Source organism: Osmia bicornis, unplaced genomic scaffold (assembly GCF_907164935.1).
Source record: "Osmia bicornis bicornis unplaced genomic scaffold, iOsmBic2.1, whole genome shotgun sequence".
Taxonomy (NCBI): domain Eukaryota; kingdom Metazoa; phylum Arthropoda; class Insecta; order Hymenoptera; family Megachilidae; genus Osmia; species Osmia bicornis.
The window spans coordinates 1,115,341-1,131,900 of NW_025791124.1; positions in this window are offsets into that span (position 1 = coordinate 1,115,341).

The window sequence follows — 16,560 nt, forward strand, 5'->3', positions numbered from 1 at the left end:
CCACGTTTTTGGGCGGAAGCGATATACAATGCTAACTATACGCGAAATAGATGCTCGACAAGTGCGTTAAAAGGCGGCATACCTTACACAGTGTGGACGGGGAAAACCCCCACCTTAGGTTACCTGCAAGTCTTCGGTACAAAGGTGTTTGTGCTAAATAAAGAGCAAAACAAAGGAAAGTTCGATTCGAGATCGAGAGCAGGAATTTTTCTGGGCTACTCAAAAACATCTAAGGCATATCGCATATACGTGCCAGAGCTACGTAAGACTGTAGAAAGTAGAGATGTGAAGTTTTTAAGCTACTCTGGATTTCAACGCGAATATACTGAAATATTCGATGAAGAAGGCAGCGACGATACAACTCGTGTCGAACTGACAGGAGATGTCAACAAAAGTGCGCCAAAGTTAGTAAACACCGGCGACACACCTATAGAGTCGAGACTACCGCTGAATAGAAAGAGAAGAGCTACAGTGCCGTGGGAAAATCTAGTTCAACCGGCTAAGCGCGGAAGAGGTCGTCCAAAATTCGTACGCACGGGTCAAGTGGGAAGACCACGAAAACAGTACCACTCAGCTACAGAGGAAGGAAATGCGTATGAAAGTGAAAACGAATCCTTAGGAGAAGGGGAGGATCACGTCGACGACGAGGAATTTGAAGACGATGTTTTTGAAAACGCGAACTTAACAATAATATCAGGTTCTACTACATGGGCGCAAGCGAGCAAGATGGAGGAGGCCAATGATTGGATACGCGCATTAGAAGATGAGTTCCTTGCGCAAATCAAAAATATCACTTGGGAGATAGTTGATCGCCCAAAGAATCGAAAAGTCATTGGGAGTCGATTCGTTTTTTGTACAAAAATTGATGGCAAAACACAACAAAAAAAAGTACGCCTTGTTGCAAAAGGGTGTTCACAGAGGCCTGGAGAAGATTTTTACGAGACATACTCGCCAGTCGCACGATCAACGTCAATACGGCTTCTAGCAGCATTATCAGCGGAGATGGGGCTGGAAATTCATCAGATGGACGTGGTGACAGCTTACCTTAACGGAGACCTTGAAGAAAGTGTCTACATGAGTGTACCTGAGCAGTTACGTGAAGTGACAGAGAAAATCGTCAAAAATGAGCCAGTGGGCTCTAGTGGAAAAACAGTGAATGACAGTAAAATAAAAGAGACAGCAAAACGTTGGCTAAATAGCATGCAGCGAAACAGTGAGTGCGTATGTGTATTGAAGAAAGCGTTGTATGGGTTACGACAATCAGGACTTCAATGGTACAAAAAGTTAGTGAATAAACTGCGCACACTAGGATTTAATCCTTCGCCACAAGACTCTTGTTTATTTATATGCATGAAAAATGAAAAATGTATGCTAATTACTGTCTATGTAGATGATTTGTTAATTGCGTCGGATGATGACGAATGGTTGCAAGAAATAAAAGTGTCATTGTCAGAGTCTTGTGAGATTAAAGATTTGGGAAAAGTAAATCGTTGTCTAGGTATCGAGTTTTCGCGAAATAATGACAAATGTGTCTATTTAAAACAACGATCTTATACCGAAGACATTTTAAAACGCTTTAACATGGAAAATTGTAAACCCGCGATAACACCGAGTGAAGTGAATCTTAAACTAACGAAGCCAGAAAATGTGAATGAACGTGAAATGAGAATGTACCCTTATCAATCATTGATAGGAGCATTGTTGTATCTAGCGGTGACAACTAGGCCAGACATTGCATTTACTGTCAATTATTTGAGTCAATTTAATAAAAATTACAATGTTACGCACTGGAGTGCAGCCAAACGGGTGTTACGTTATCTTAAAGGGACACTAGATTACGGATTAAAGTACGAAAAGACAGGTTTATCCTTGTTTGGTGTAGCAGACGCGGACTGGGGAGGTAATGTTATAGATTACAAGTCTTACACTGGTTTTGCATTCATATTGGCAGGCGCACCGATCAGCTGGGAAGCGCGTAAACAACGCGTCGTCGCCCAGTCGACAACAGAATCTGAATATATAGCTTTGAGTGAAGCTACTAAGGAAGCAATTTATTTACGCGAAATTTTAAATAGTTTGAATGTTGAAACTGAATGTGTGAGAATTTTCAGCGATAATCAAAGCGCGATTGAACTGGTGAAGAACCATGCTTTCCATCCGCGCACTAAACACCTCGCTCTAAAATATCATAAAATACGCGATGAATATCAGAATAAAAGGATTGATATCCAGTACTTATGTAGCGAGCAGATGCCAGCAGATGCCAGCAGATATGCTGACGAAGGGGTTAAGCGGACCCAAACATGATAAGTGTGTGATGAACATTGGGATGAGTGATGTGCAAAATACATAATAAATACGTAAATTTTGAGGGGAGGTGTTAGGAATATTCAAAATTTGTATTTGTCGTGTACTCTCTCGAACATTCTAACGTCTGGGGTATAAAAGTGTAAACACCGGGCATAGGTTCAGTTCAGTTGAAATCCAACTACCATGACGGGTAAACAATCACGGGAGTACCTTTGTGTAATTTCTTTATATACATCTATATGTTTGTGTTAAATAGAATAAACGTTTTCCTTTCATGTTTTTCTTTTCTAAATCTGTCGTGCACTTATTTTTATCTGCGCAAACAATAAAATTTATAACGACCAAAAGCAAATAACGTCCTTAATTCATAATCAAACATACGTAATTAAATCCGAATTCCGTAAAGCTTATGATACGCTGAATATTCTTTCTAAATCGGCAACAACTATGAACACTAGAATCGAGCACATGCTTTATAAAACATCAGAAATTAGCAAACGAGAAGATCAACTAGAATTAGAACTAGCTATCTCCTCCTTGGGAACCAGACTAATCCGTCAAACCGACGAATACGTACTTACGCTATCCACCATAACTGACGCCGTAATGTTCGCAAAACTGGGAATGTTACATCCAATGATCCTATCACCGAACCAATTAATCACAGCATGCAAGGCCATCCAAACTTCAACAAATCTGGAATTCCCGCTCTCAATGGAAGAGTTGAGATCGGAGCAACTTCAGGGCACGACAACAATGAGTGCTGTATACGCAAAGGGAAGAGTAATCATCACGATAGACTTTCCTCTCCTAGAACCAAATTCCTATGAACTATACCACCTCTATCCCTGCCCCTCTTTCCAACAACTTAATGCAAATACTTCCACCCCTTTAATGATCCAACCACAAACAAACTTCCTCGCAATAGATCAAACAACCACTACCTTTTTCTCCCCTGACAGAACTTACCTCAAAACCTGTAAAAACCCTAATGGAAGATTCCTCTGTGAAATCACGCTCCCGCTCCAAAACTACGAGCAAAGTCATATCTGTGAAATTGATCTCATCTTGCGTCCAGAACACCTACAGTGGAAGCAGTGCACTGTGAAAGCGGCCCCAGCGAATAACATACAAATCACGAGGCTAGAAGCTCCAAATACCTGGCTATTTTCAATGAAACACAAAGAAGAAATCCAAATAAGGTGCAATAAAAGATCGGCTGGCTACGAACAAATCCAAGGCGCAGGAATAATACAGCTACAAAGCCATTGCGAAGCAATCATTGACCACGTCAGAATAATGGCATCCGGAATAAAAACCCAGAAATATAATTACTCGTTCAAACCAAGTTTCGGCCTAAATATATCCAACCTCATCCCAGACCTAACCCCACATCACATACAAATACTGACAAAAAACCAAGAAAACCAACCAAAATTCACACCCATCAACATAGATCCAGACAACCTTTTAACCTTACAAGAAGTAGACAATCAAGCGCAGGATATAGCACAGCACCATCGTGCTCTAGCCCACACAGCCTACACTACCTACGGTTCATTATCAGCCATAAGTGTTGTCCTTATGATAATAATAGCGGCAATAGGATACCGACACTACAAAAAGCGAGCAGAGAGCAGCAGCCAACCCAAATGTCACCAATTCACGCCAAAAGATATCGAAATGCAAAGCCAACCGACCGTCACCCCAACAACGGATCCATCAGATCTGCAGATAGCAGAATTACCAGAAACACAAATACCAAATGGAACAACGAACCCCGGTTTCGAGAAAAAATGAATCCTTTTCTATTAAAACTAAGGAACGGAACAACAGGATTGGAATGAGCAAAGAGACAAATCTGGATAAGCTATATATTGTTACATTGAACTTGAATCAATACATTTTATTGAAAAAGGGGCGCAATGTTCAACAGGCGGTCCTCATCCCAATCCCACAAATCTACCAGATACCGCCGATACTCCTTCCGGTGCTGACGGACGGCCTCCCGGTATTTTATGTTCATACATCCTGGGTGGATTACATAAGTCCCGTCGGTGCACTAAAACGACAAAAAAAATACATATTTAAAAAAAAAAAAAAATAGAGGAAAAACTTACCCAAGTGCGGAATAGCTCGCGCATAGGCGGAAATAGTTCCGTACAATTATATGCATACATATTGGAAGATACTTAAAGGCTGCCTTTTCTTTTCACTCAAGTAAGGAATACAACTCGACCGATCACTATATATACCACAAACTCCCCACCAGGTTTACCAGGAGCATAGCAACGTTTGTATTTTACGTCGACAATTTTTCAATAGCCACCGTGGAATATCTAACTCAGCGTATTCATAGACACGGCATTTCAAAATCAAGCCTTTTATGGTCATATAAATTTTCACTCGGCATCTATTTCAAAATTATCGACTGTCTAACGTGGGGGCGGGGGGGGGGTGCCCTGTTGCCACTTCCCGCACAATTTTTTCCACTTCATACGTAAGAACAATAACACAAAACCTGTACATATCTTCGACACTTTATACACATATTTCTTTTCTTTATATTTTCAACAGCTGCGCACCATTGTATTCTCTTCGGCACCTTTTTACTTTTATATTTTGAACAGCCACTTTTTATTGTAAATTTTTCACTATTATATATATACTTTGTGAGTGCATGAAAATGTATGATTGAGCAAATGAGGGTGGCGAACGACGAAAACACCTTACACAAAATGCCCTCGCGAGAGCATTTTGTGTCTAGCGTGGGGGGTGTTACGTCCCTAGTTATAACCCATTCACGTCTTTCGCCATTCCAATGAGGTCTTGCTTTGGAATCCGCAAACCATCAGCGTTTTCTCGCTTAGCGACGACCGCGATACGAAATCAGGGAACTTGCGGAATGCGATGGCGAAAACCCTTTGCTTGCAGGCTTTCGCAAGCAAAGAGCGTGACCTACTCCCCTTTTGGGAGTATAAGTTATCGGTGCAACGCAAGTACGCCAGTTCCGTGATAGCGTCAAGCAGAGACCGAAGTTCTGTCCGTTCGTGACCCGCAGTAGATCCGCGTTCAAGGCTACTCGAAACCAGGAAGATCATCGACGACGTGCTCGGCCGACGGTTCAACACGAGTGTATCGCCGCAATCTGAGATAGCAGATTCATAATTGGACCAAGTCCAGGAGTGCACCCGTGAGCTGTGCAGGACCACCACCAACCGCTTGTATCTCCAAGGTCGAGTCGTAGCCACGCGCCGCGAGTCTAGTGTAACGTCCGAACCGCGAACATAGCGTAAAACGAGACCTCTCGAGTGAATGAACTGTGAGTGAATACAAGAACGAACGAGTGACGTACAACACCTGAAGTCAGCGAAGGGTATGTAACGACAAACGAGAATATATATATTATTGAAAACCCATACACGTATCAACAATTACTAAACGCCCTATCCTGCATCCTTTATTACCCGCAAGGAAGGTCAAGGTACGCTTTAGCGTTTAAATCGGCAGAACCCAAAGATCAGAGTAACAGAGCAAGAACCACCCGTAAGGTGGGACGTAACATAAATAACCCGCGGACACTCAAACAGTCACAGTTGGCACAATACATTTCGCACACAAAATTATAACAATACGGTGACGATAATGAAACTTCACCCGCAATATGTCTAAATACCGTCTTAGGTGGAAAGTAAAATGTAGACGTGTTTCGGTTATTATGAAAGTGGCGTCAATCGACATTAAAAAAAAGAAATAAATTGAACTGTATGTTTATTATGTATCATGTTGATGTAATACGTAATAAATTCGCTACATCAACAATGTGTATCCATCACCCAATTCATGATACGATAAAAGATAAAAGAATTTTTAACAAGAAATGCAACCGATTTCAAAATGCACTAAAATGATGAAAAAAATAAGTGAAATGTAATAAACGGAAAATTTTGAATTAGACCACTTTCATATTACCGGCACATATAGTGAAAAAGACAGGAGTAGTAAGCGAAAAAGTACTTACAATGTTCACTTCTTGACGGTCACTTTTTTTCTGACGATCGAACTTTTGCTACCCTCAAAAGTGGACAAGGCCCAAACTATCTTTCTCACTCACTTAATATTTTGTATTTCACTTGCACCAATGACAGAGGGATACGTCAGCGGCCCGCGTGAAATTTCAGATGCGCAAAGATATGAAAACGTGCGGCGTGCCCGCGCATACTTGCGGGGTGTTTCTTCGCCGTTAGGGAAGTGGGAAAGGATAACTGTAGAACGAAATATGAATTGTTCCCTAATAACGTCCTTGATACGTCAAAAGTATACGCACAGGGTAATTGCAATAGTTTTCTTCAGCACACAAAAATCTATAAGAATCACTCAATAAAAATTACAAAATAAAATAACTATTGCAATTTATCAAACGTTGTAGTAGGTGGACGATTTTCACTGTGACGTTCATTTCGGACATGATTCTATTTGCAATGCCATATCTACATTATTATTCCACAGAATCTTTTGCTTTTACATTATATTATGTAGTTATTTATGTAGAATAATTTCATATGCGCAATCGTTGTATTCTTTTTGTATTTATTATTTTATTTATACTAATATACGCCCCGTTGCGGGTGGACGATTTTCACTGTGAGTGACTGTACCTGTCCTTTTCTCCTTATCTTTCGTTCAGCCTCTCAAGATCTGCATCTAATGCAGTGAGAACGAAAGCTGATCAGTTTTTCGTCGTTCGCACTACGGCAAAGACGCAGAAGGCAATCGAGTTTTTATATATGGAACATTCATAATTTGTGATTTGTTTCATTTCTGCGTAATTTGTAAGAAGTGTGTGATAAGTGTGTGCGACGTGCAATAATTCCATTGGTATGGAAAAAAAAAGGAAGGCGCAGATACAGACAAACGGTATTTGAAAGGCAATACAAACAGGAACAAGCCTAATTTATGTACAAAACGTTTGTCCAAAAATAAGAAGTGGCAACAAAGGTAAGTTATGTTTTACTTGAGCACATGTCATTACTTGAGCACTATTGCTTCAGTCATTGTTTTCCCATTTCTACGTTCATCATTTTTATTTAATTAATTAATAATGCAATTTATACTGTGTTTTGACTTACTTTTATGGGAAAAATCTGAGTAGTACGTCCCTATTGTTACGTTGCGCGTGCGACGGCGCAACGTAAAAAGGATAATTAAGAAATAAACTAGGAAGGAAAGACTGCTATTTCAACTAGAAAATTGAAAGGCAATTTCCTATACTTTTTACCCTATTCTGAGCGCGATGGTTGGTATCGCTGCCACCAGTCTCGAGCGGGTTAGCGCTCTCGACAAATTAAAAGACGAAAGATAATTATTAAGATGTTAGAATTTAGAATTTGAACTTTTGATCTTTCGTTTGGGTTCGTTCAGCGCTTTAGGTCCCGTACGGGTCCCTCCTTGAATCTGTATGTAATGGTAGGCGTGTATAACTAAAAGAAATGTGTTTGGTGTGTTTGAAATAAATTTGAAACTGTTTAACTAGTGAAACTGGTTTAATTATGAATAATAATCAAGAAATTAACAGAACATGGAAAGCCAAAAATTGAAGATGTTCTAATTTTGAAACTCGTTATTGAGGATACCAGTTTTATACGCATTTGTTAACAAGGGTAAAGATGATTCGTAAAAGTAACAAAAATATAATATATAAAAATATAAAAATATAATGATATGCGCGCGCTGAGATCACACTTGGAGGTTTACGATTTTTATAACGATCGCGGGAGATGATTGTTGCAATCCCGTTTTCCTCTGTATTAATTCGAAATTTGGCGTATTTCCGCCGTGAGGATACACCCTAGCCAGAGATACTCTCGGCACCCTCGAAAGAGCAGGACTAGGATGTCCCTTTGATTTAATAAAAGAATGACAGAAATTATAGAAAACGAAATCGCAGCACGATAATAATTGAACGTTTTTATCGATACCTCAAACGTTGGAACGATCTGACCGGAGGAATTCTCGGAACCCAAGAAGGGCTGGACAGATCGCCCGTTTTGCCAGTAAATTGTCGTCGTGTTCAAAAATGGTACAGAATCGACTTACCGAAACGCTGTTTAGTTATTACAAGATAATAAATTTGCTTGTAGATTTCTATATAGTATTCGCTGGTTAATCTGGAACACCAAAGAACGGTAAAATATCGATCACTGCACTTGTCGCGTCGGAAAATGAATTAAACGGACGAGTACGTCGACGAGAGACAAGCGATTACGAACAGGGAAAGAGCAAATAAATATTTAATTACGCGGCATGAAGCAAATACGATTGATTACGCGAGCAAACGATTTAAAACGAGAAAGAAAGATAGAAATTTAGGTAGAAGGAAAATTTAACGTGCGCGTCTATGAGTCCTTATTCAGAATTCTGATTATTTTAACTCGCACGGCACTCTGCCTCGCTACGCGGAGGACTTTACCGCAGAGAAAATATCGCGAAGTTCCGAATAACTCTGTCTCTCGGACACACGGGCTCAAGATCACGTACCTCGACGATTGATCGATCAAGAGTGTCGAAATTTGCGCGAGATCGACGGGCGAAGGGCCCGTCGCGCGATCATCGTCCTTGGAGGGGACAGATTGACGAATCGTGGCACGCGCTCGGAAGTGTCGCGTGCCCGGTGATTGGTTAAGACGCGCGAGCTAGACGAAGATTCCTCATCCCCTTTCTTTGGTGTTCCTTTTTCTTTCTAACACGTCGCCATGATAGTTTCAACGGTTTTCTAGAAACTACGCAGTATTTCCTTCAAATGTATTATTGCTAATTTATCAGTTATTGCTTTAATTCGAATATCCAAATGTTGAACTGTTAAATAATACTATTAATTTGACCAAAACACGAATGATCTTGAAATCGAGATATATAATTTAACAATTGAAGCCGTTATCCATTTATTTTTCCTTAGCAGGATCAGAATTATTTATCTTTCCTGATTTATAATAAGATCTTATCAGCGTAAAAGCGGACGATGCATTTACGATGATCGCAATGCCGATTATGCATTCATTTACAATCTTTCGCATAACTATTTCGGTGGAATCGACATTTCGTTAGCGATGAATTTAAACATTTCTACCGGAACATTCCTTTGTTCAAAATTCGTCGTTGTCGCTAGGTAGTTCTTAGAATTTCGAATACAATGATGTTTATTGCTTCGAACGACCCTTGATTTTCGAACGGCGGTCGAACGTTCGCGACGTTAGGCTTTGTAAAGGTTCTCATTTATTTTAGTTTCGTCGTTTAAATTCATATTCATCCATCCATTCTTTTCACACCATCATTCAGTCAGGTAATAATGATCCTGATTGGACCGGCTGACGCTTTGTGCAAATGAGAGGGAAAGAGTTTCCTCGACAAGGAAGTTATTACGGTTTTCCCGTTTCTACGCAGTTAACAAGGGAAATTCCCGGAATGCGAAGCACTGGATAACTGCGTAGCGCTGGTGTTGTGCTAACGGCTCTCTCTCTCTCTTACGAGCTAACGCGAGTTTTTGTGCGTTACCCGATTGTAAACTGTCTTATATATCTATGGTTGGCGACGATAGTTTCAAGGAGGGTCACGTAAACTATTGTAAAGAAGGAAACAGAAATAACCTTTCCTCGTGTACCTCGCATGAGAAATTCTCGGAACCCAAGGGCTTGACAAGATACACGATTCCAGGGTAGAATAGAATAAAGAAGAGAAAGCAATAGAAGAAGTCAAAAATAGAAAAGAATTAAACTCAAACTCTTCCTTGCACACCCCTGCATGAGAAATCCTCGGAACCTCGAAAGGCTTGTCAAGGATGTACAAGGTAGAGGAGGAATAAAAAGATTGGCGGAAAAGTGAAACACCCACCTCACGACCCTTACATGAGAAATCCTCGGAACCCCAAAGGGCTTGATAAGGGACGCAAGGCGGATAAATTTCAAAATTTCCGCCGGGGCGTAACACTATAACTTTTGTACCGATGAAACGAAATGTAGAAATTTTAAATTTATTTAAATAAATGTTATACATTTGTGAATACTTATTTCTCTTTTCTTCTTTACATATATTTATACAACACTAATGTAGCATTTTGTTTTCATTTGAAAAATGGCATAAAATTTATTTCAAACTCTATACGTTTTGAGTCAGGATTGGTTGCTATCCGCTGGCCACTTATCCGCTGTTTAGAAATAAGGATCGGGGGAACGTAAAGGCTCCGTTCAGAACTGCATATACAAGACTCCAAGAAAAACTCAATTACAAATGAATATTATTGATGTATTAGCTTCGGTTATATATTTAAATTCGACTATCGTAAGGCGGATGACATTCACTAGTTCATGATATTTACTAATTGAATTATAACAGACATTTCGTGCAGCCTCGCATATGCAGTTGTGTATGGAACCTTTATTCTCGCTCTACTACCCGCTGGCTTTATTTCTCGGCTGCTACGGCCCTCGTTGTATCCTTCTCTTTTACGATCCATTGATAGCGACAAAGTAACCGCGAGGATCGAAGAATACTGTTCGCTGAACCTACGTCGTACAAATTAGATTTCGAACCGAGAGACGATGATAAAATTTACTAAATAGGTGTAACACTGTCCCCTTTTTAATCTTTTATTATTTACGAATTATTGCAACAAGTGAAAATTGTTTAATATATTTCTGTTTGATAATAGTACGTTTCTTTATGAATGAGATACTAGACGCGATGTTAAGGTCAAGTCAGTTTTTTGTAAGAATACCGCGCGACGAATTATATAGCTATACATATCCTACAATCCTATTTACAATTTGAATATTTTTAAATTTCGAAGTATATTTTTTTATTGAGGTGTCACAGGATGGTATTTCAATTTGTCGCTATTGTCCTGAATCCGGGGAAATGAAAGTTCAAATTCCCGTAATTGTTTTATAACATTTATTATTACTCGGTTCCGTATATACTTTGGATAGTTCGCGGCTGCTCGCTCGGAGGTCTGGGATATCCCCACCGATGTGTACGGTTGACTTCGTTTAAAATAAATAAACGTAACCCAGATCTTGATCACATTGAATGGGAAAAAAAGAACGTGCATGTCGTCGTAGAACGTTCGATCCCATTTCGTAGCAATATCGATCGTCAAATCTTTCATACATTCCTGCGTACCAGAAATATTTATCCGGACGTAAGAAAAGTAATTATATTTTTTATCCGACTTCGAAAAAGAGGAGGATACTCAATTCGATCAGTATATATTTTTTTTCTATACTACATCATATTTTCTAAACATGTTTCATAAAAATATTGTTTCACTAACAAAATACTATAGTGTCATCATAATATTGTCCGAAACGTTCCCATGACCTCCTAAACTCGTGTACAAAACTGACTAGTCAATTGTGAATAGTTCGAAAAACTGCTTAGAAAATGTTTCTAACAATTGAATAGGTCTGCTTTCTGTCACCGGCGCGGTCAAGCAGGGTTTACCTCGGGAAAGGCGAACACGTGTTTATCGGACCCCTTCGTTTCTTCATTAGTTTACAACTTGCCATAAAATGAAATACCACCCTGCAGCCTCTCGTTGAAGAGATATTCTAAAACAAGGTTTCCCAAACTTTTTCTGCAATCGAACACTTCGCAAACCTGGACTTTTTCAAGGATTGAAAAGAAATCTTTTCCGAGCGGTCAACTGCACGTGTGCTTGTAAAGGCATACAGCCGTGAATCGCAGCAGAGACATGCCTGCTTGTGTCTGCGTCAGCTTGCGAGTAGCGGAGACGATTGTGCAGATATGTATGTGTGAAAAGAAAACGGGTCAAAAATAGACTGGCTCGATTCTATTCCAGTACGCGATTCTATCCCCGTACGTTGCCTCGATTCGCGGCTGTCACATCAAAGGCGAGCTGAACTCGCTCGAGAAACGTGTACTGTATGTATTAGAGTTCGCATTGTATTTTGTTTCTCCGTAAATATTACAAATCGCATTCAATCCTGAGCAAAATGCAGTAATTGAGATTTTACTGGATCTTCTTTTACTATGCCTGCTTTTCTTTTCTACTGCATGTTTTTCTTATTATTATGTGCAGTAAAAGCACAATAAATGCAAGGGAGAGTTGCGATCCAAACATTGCAGTCGAGGTGTCGATTCTATGTTTACCTGCGGTTCCAGGCAAGCGTGAACGTAGAAAGGGACAGACAGTAGAGGAGAGAGAGAGGTCCAAGAATTCAAAGCGAGGAGCCCAAACATATCGGTGTGACTAATACTAATTTAATTATAAAACTTTTTTATTTTTGACTTTTTTTAAATAAAATTGTTACTACCGCATTGGTGAGATTTTTCTCATTAAAATGATACCAAACACGATATAGTTTGAATTGTAATTACTTGCTAAAATTGATGTTAAAAGTTGGCGAAGAACCAGAGAGATCGAATCAAAACATTGCACATATAATATCCAAGCAAGGTGTCGATTCTGCGTCCGCACACATCGTTTATATGCAGCCGAGGTGTCGATTCGATGTTCTTTATTCTATTATTATTGCTTATTTATTTTATTATTATTCTATTATTATTGTTAGCTGGTAGATTACTTTAATTTTCAATAGGAAAAAGCATATTCTGAATAAATAAATAAATAAATATAATTCAAACTATATCGTGTTCGGTATCATTTTAATCAGAAAAATCTCACCAATGCGCTAGTAAAAATTGTATTTAAAAAAAGTCAAAAATAAAAAAGTTTTATAATTAAATTAGTATTAGTCACACCGATACGTTTCGGCTCCTCGCTTTCAATTCTTTGACCTCTCTCTCTCCTCTACTGTCTGTCCCTTTCTACGTTCACGCTTGGCTGGCGTCGCCCGTAACCCGCATTCGACATTTCGATTCTATAAACGAAATGCTTGGGTTCCAATTTCTGTTGCATATACATATCCCGGTTTTACTGTATCGTTCTCGAACCGAGACTTCAGCCCGAGAGAGAGGGAGAGAGAGAGAGAGAACGTGCGTGAATATGAAACACTGAATGAGTGATCACATGTATTTTCAAACAGAGCGAATGATAGATTCGATGAGGAAAGAGCGAGAGAGAATGAGTGGGAGAATGAGAGAGAAGCGCGTGTAGCAACCGGCAATTATAAAGGACAGAGCGATCAGATTTAGAGCGAGTGGCAAACCAAACAATTCCCACAGTAGCAATTCTTGTAAAATCAAATCGTAATTAAAATTTATAACAAGAATCTGAATTTAGGTATAATTATTATCTACAATATATATAATCCTTTCTTATTCTGGCATTAGCGATTCTGATGTGTTTCATTCGTGTGATTTTACGTTCATTCGGAAGCCAATTTACAATTAGTGCCAAAATGAGAGAACATGTTATATTCTATCTCTTTTCAAGAAATAACATCGCTGCTCGGCCGATCACTTTATGGTTTGCCGCTACCTCCGATCTCTCACTCGTTTCTCGTGTTCTCTATCGTCCCGTTTCGAGAACAAAGTCAAACGGTACAGCATACCTGCTCCGTAATAAACAACTTTTCGATCCCGAGCGAGTTGCTTATTTCGAGGCAATACTGTACTGATTACTCACATTTTCCTTGCAGGCAACAATTGACAAAGGCAGCATGCCTCACGGTAAGTGAAGGTACCGCGGCGGAAGCAGGTACCTGTGCAGGTACCTCCAAAGAAACTACATCTGCTGCGGACGATTTTCTTACGAAGAAAATATATGAAGAAAACATAGAACATATTGAAGAAATGGAAAGTATCGAAGAAATTGTACAGGAAGGAGATTTCTATACAGGAGAAGATCAATTGAATACCACCGATGAAGACGAAGAAAGAAATTAGGTGGTAGAGAAAGCCGAACCACAACAGTCAAAAGAACCAATTTCGGAAGGAATAGATTTTGCTGATTTTGCATATATATTCGAAGAAATAAAAAATCTTGCAAATCATTCACCTATTGGCTGTGGCATTCAACATTTCGAAATAATTGGATGTCAAAAATATGGCTTAGAAAAAACGTATGATGTACAGTGCCGAATGTGCAATTACGTAGGACAAATTCCGTGTCTTCGAAAGAATGATGGCACTATGGATATTAACCATGCCGCTGTTTCTGCAACAATGGTTACGGGCGACGGATATAATCAACTGGAGGAATTACTCTCTGGCGTGAACATATTTTGCATGACAAAAAGCATGTACGAGAAATGTCAGGATGACATAATCGATGGCTTCGAAGTGGCCGCACAACAAGAAATGGAAGAAGCTGGAAAAGAGGAAAGAGAATTGGCTATTGCAAGAGGCGATGTGCTTGCAGGCTATAATATACCATGGATTCCAGTTGTCGCAGATGGCAGCTGGATGAAAAGATTATACCGCAGAGGAGACTACAATTCTCTTTCTGGCGTAGGAGCCATCGTGGGATATCATACGAAAAAAGTGCTGTATATCAGCGTGAAAAATAAATTTTGTATGATTTGCCAAACAGCAGCAAAAAAGAAAGAAGCAGCGCGCGAACATCGCTGTTTCAAAAACTGGGGTCGTCAGCAAAGTTCAACCGGGATGGAAAGTGCTACTATCGTCGAAGGATTCAAATACAGCATAGAAATGCATGGACTAGTATATTCTGTATTAGTTGCCGATGGCGATAGCAGCGTGTACAAGAAAATATTGGACAATGATCCATATAAAGAGTATATGGTGCATATACGAAAAATAGAATGCACCAATCACCTGCTACGGAATTTCAGTAGAAAAATAAACGACATCGTAGCAAAAGGCCGCTACAAAGAGCTAAGAGCTGTCGTAAAGGACAATGCTCTGCGGTTACATACTGGAATAAAGAAAGCTGCAGAATACCGATTCAAAGAAAAAATCAGACTAGTCGATCAAATAAAAAATTTGAAGGAAGACATGAAAAATGTACCGAGTCATGTTTTCGGTGAACACAAGGAGTGTCAGAAGTTAGCATATTTTTGCAACAAGTATTCTGACCCGAACAGAGTAAATTATGTTCCATGATTGAAGCAAGGTGGTATATATCAAAGCATTGAAGAAGCGATGCAGCCACTCTTCGCTCAAGCTGAAAGTTTATTGTACGCTTTAAATAATAATGCTGTAGAAAGCTTTAATAATATAATTGCCAAATTCATCGTAGGAAAAAGGATAAACTTTGGACGAGGAGGATCGTATCAGGGTAGAGTCTCCGCTGCTGTCGTCCAATTTAACACTAAAGAGACGTTTAGTAAATTGAGTATAGCAATGAATAAAGAGCCGACAAACATCGTAAGAAAGATGGAAGAACGTCGGAAGCGTGCAGCAGAAATGGCATCTAAATATAAAAAAGAAGCGGAAGCATCCTCCTTCAGAAATCTGAAACAATCGTACGACCAGGATTACGGCCCCAGTGCAGCAAAACCAGATATGGAAGAGACTGTATACTCTTCCGAGTATGAAAGGCATATGGGTATACTCCATGAGTGGCAGACGATGCGGCACACGATTGAAGCGGAAACTCGCGATCAAGCGAAACGCGAAAAGTGGATAGCTTACAGGAGAAAATTATTAACCGCATCAAATTTCGGGAAGATATGCAGATTACGAAAAGATACACCGCGGGCAAATACTGTGAAGAGTATAATGTATCCGCAAATACCAAATTTACGTTCCCTCGAATACAGAAGAGAGAACGAGGCAAATGCCTTGAGGCAAGTAGAAGACGAATTAGAAATTCATATTCGACCATGTGGCCTCTTCATCGATGTCGTTGTGCCTTACTTAGGTGCAACTCCTGACGGCATTGTAGACGATGATATCATCGTTGAAGTAAAATGTCCAGAATCGGCGAAGGATTTATCGCCTGCTGAAGCAATAGAGCAACTTTCCGGCGTATTTTCCGGGGTGATGAAATGAACAAAATTCATCACTACTATTATCAAGTGCAAGGGCAGTTGCACATAACGAATAGACAATGTGCTCTATTCTGTTTATGGACGCCGAAAGGAATAAAAATTGTCAAAGTACCAAGATATGATACATTCTGGGCAACAGAGATGGAGGAAAAACTGAAGAAGTTTTATAAGGACTGCATGTTGCCAGAAATCATAGATAGTAGATTCAATCGGCACCAGCCGATTAGAGAACCATCGTATATAAAGACAGGAGGACCATGTACAAGTACACAGTAAAGGACACCATGCAATACGAATACACCGGCGTGTGTGCAGGGGA